The sequence below is a fragment of the Bos javanicus genome, chromosome 11, assembly GCF_032452875.1.
Source record: "Bos javanicus breed banteng chromosome 11, ARS-OSU_banteng_1.0, whole genome shotgun sequence".
Lineage (NCBI taxonomy): Eukaryota > Metazoa > Chordata > Mammalia > Artiodactyla > Bovidae > Bos > Bos javanicus.
This window is the reverse complement of record NC_083878.1, coordinates 98,636,203-98,639,800: the sequence shown is the minus strand read 5'-3', so window position 1 is coordinate 98,639,800 and position 3,598 is coordinate 98,636,203.

Here is a 3,598-nt window from a genome sequence, read left to right as displayed (position 1 = left end):
CTTTTGTGTTTTCTTTGGCTGTGCAACATGAGAGACCTTAGTTCCCCAACCAGGGATAGAACCCATGCCCCCTGCCTTGGGAGCACAAAGTCTCAACCGCTAGACTGCCAGGGAAGTCCCTCAAGTGATTAATTTTGTAACAAAGTGGGATTACAGTATACACAGTTATCACAATTGGCTTCTTTTATCCAGCAGTAGAGTGTGGCCCTTTCTGGGCCCTCCCTGTTGGCTCTGGGTAAAGAACCCGCCTGCCAGTGCAGGAGACACGGGTTCAATCCCTGGGTTGGGAAGATCCCCTAGAGAAGGAAATGGCAGCCCACTCCAGCATTCTTGCCTGGAGAATCCCATGGACAGAGGAGCCTGGTGGGTTGCCGTCTATGGGGTTGTTTAGTTGCTCAGTCCAGACACGAATGAGTGACTAAGCAATGACAACATGGGCCTCTCCCTATCTGTCCATCAGGTACGAATGTTCCTTCCTCCAGACTCCGTGGGGGTGCCCAGAGACACGGAGGAAAGCCCTGTCCCCTCCCCTCCTCTTGGGCTGTTCCTTCCCATTGTACAAACTGTGACTCCAGGATGTGGCAACTTTCCCAAAGGCCTGGGTTCATCCAGTTTGGTAACAGTGCTCAGCTGCTCAGTCGTATCTGACTCTGTGACCCAATGGACTGTAACCCGCCAGGCTCCTCTGTCCATGGGATTCTCCAGGCAAGAATACTGCAAAGGGTTACCATCTCCTCCAGGGGATCTTCCTAACTCCAGGATTGAACCCTTGTCTCCTGCTCGGCACGCAGATTCTTTACCACTGCACCAGCTGGTCTGTGGTTTATTCAACATTTACTCAATAAATGTTCATTAGATGCCTACATATTATTGGCCACATGCTGGTATGGGCACCAGGAGTATATCAGTAAACAAGACAGCCTAAATGCTAAGTGGGGAAAGGGAAGTTGGTGATGTTAACTAGGGCTGCCTGAGCAGTCTTTTGAATAAAATGCTGAACAGGGTGAGCCACTGACTCAGGAAATAACCTGGAAGTTGTTGTTCAGTCATTAAGTCGTGTCTGACTCTTTGTGACTCTATGGACTGCAGCATGCCAGGCTTCCCTGTCCTTCACTATCTCCTGGAGCTTGCTCAAACTTGTGTTCAGTGAGTTGGTGATGCCATCCTACCGTCTCATCCTCTGTTGCCCCCTTCTCTTGCCCTCAATCTTTCCCAGCATCAGGGTCTTTCCCAGTGAGTTGGCTTATCACATCAGATGGCCAAAGTATTGGAGCTTCAGCTTCAGCATCAGTCCTTCCAATCAATATTCAGGGTTGATTTCCTTTAGGCTTGACTGGTTGGGTCTCTTTGCAGTCCAAGGGACTCTCAAGAGTCTTCTCCAACACCACAGTTCAAAAGCATCAATTCTTCGGCGCTCAGCCTTCTTCGCAGTCCAACTCTCACATCCATACATGACTACTGGAAAAACCATAGTTTTGACTATATGGACCTTTGTCTGCAAAGTGATGTTTCTGCTTTTTAATATACTGTCTAGGTTTTTCATAATTTTTCTTCCAAGGAGCAAGCGTCTTTTATTTCCAAGGCTGCATTTACCATCCTCAGTGATTTTGAAGCCCAAGAAGAGAAAATCTGCCACTGTTTTCACTTTTTCCCCATCTATTTGCCATGAAGTGATGGGACTGGATGCCGTGATATTAGTTTTTTGAATGTTGAGTTTTAAACCAGCTTTTTCAATCTTGTCTTTCACCCTCATCAGCCAAGAAAACTGCCAGTGCAGTTCAAATGGTGTGTGATACATCTGGGGCCCACAGTGGCCCAGGTGGAAACGCAGTGCCCACTAATAGCTTGCTATTGCTGCTAAGTCACTTCAGTCGTGTCTGACTCTGTGCGACCCCATAGACGGCAGCCCACCAGGCTCCCCCGTCCCTGGGATTCTCCAGGCAAGAACACTGGAGTGGGTTGCCATTTCCTTCTCCAACGCATGAAAGTGAAAAGTGAAAGTGAAGTCGCTCAGTCGTATCCGACTCTTAGTGACCCCATGGACTGCAGCCTACCAGGCTCCTTCCTCCATCCATGGGATTTTCTACTGGAGTGGGGTGCCATTGCCTTCTCTGACTAATTCTTATTGACAGCTTAACAGCCTGTCAATAAGAATCACCTTGGGTCCTTTACACTCAAGGTGAATGTTCCAACGTTCCACATTCTCAGCAACTGGGGCCTTGGATCCTTTGTATCAGAATTGCCTCTGAGTCAGAAACTGCTGTGGGGCCAGGATGGAAGATCTGAACCTGGGTTCCATGTGACTTATTTAACCTCACAGGGATAAGAGTCAGCACAACCAGTGTTTGTTCCTTCAAAGAGGCCCCAGTGCTGGGGGCATTTCATCTGGCATTTACACCAGTGACTTCTACAGATGGGAAGAACTAGCTGGCCGCTCTATTATATTCTTAATGGCTGGACTGATAACCATCACTATAATTTGTTTCCAGGGCGCAGTGCCCAGCCCAGGGCCTGGGCAGGTTTGGCATTAGCAGACCAGTGAACCTGAAGGGACAATGATGGCATCACTTCCTAGGGGCTTCTGGTGTGCTGGGCTCTATGCTAAGACACTTACAGGGACTGTCTCACATGGTATGGAAGTTACTGTGATTACCTCCACTTCGCAGGTGAGGAAAGCTGCCAGGGAGGGAGTGACCTCCTGCCTAGCAGAGCATCTGTCTCTCAGTAGGACCCTGCCGCTCCCCACCCCCATTTCTGAGCAGATAGTTACTCAAGACATCAGTTTAGCCTGCATGCCTCCTGCATCTCTGTGTTGTATTCCATGCAGATGGAAATTAAAAGAAAGCCAAAGTACCAATACTTACATCAGACAAAATAGACTTTAAAATAAAGACTGTTACAAGAGACAAAGAACACCACATAATGATCCAGGGATCCATCCCAGAAGAAGATATGACGACTGTAAATAAATAGGCACCCAACAGAGGAGCACCTCAGTACATAAGGCAATAGAAGGATTTGGTGGGCAGAGAGAACCTGGAGTCACGGCAAATATTCAGGCAATGTGTAGCCCCAGTCTGCCAGGAAAACCACCCCAAGTCCCTTATTTTCCTCAGTCGCTGTCTCTAACCTTCGAGCGCTTAACAACGTTGCTAAATTGTACCAACAATGTAAGCAACGGGAGATCTGGGAATTGGGCTTTAAATTTTAAGTTACGTGATTGAGTTTCTTATTTCAAGACATAGACTGTTTTGAAGACAAAGAAAGTGCCAGATCGTCCTTACCATGCTCAGAGTGGGCTCTCCAGAACATCAGTGTCACTGACAAACCCGCTGGCCTCCACGCTGGCCAGTCGCCAGTTGAGGTAATGGCTACTAGGGTGCAATGGGGAGGAGGGGGTGCAGCCTTAGACCTTGGTGGTGGAGGGGCCTCGGTGCGAACCCCAACTTGCCCTGTTTACTGACTGGGTGATTTGATCTCTGTGACACCTGCTACAGCACAGATGAACCCTAAAGACATAATGCTAATGATGGATATCATTATATTATAAGTGAAATAAACCCATCACAAGAAGACAAATACTGTTGGATTCCATTTA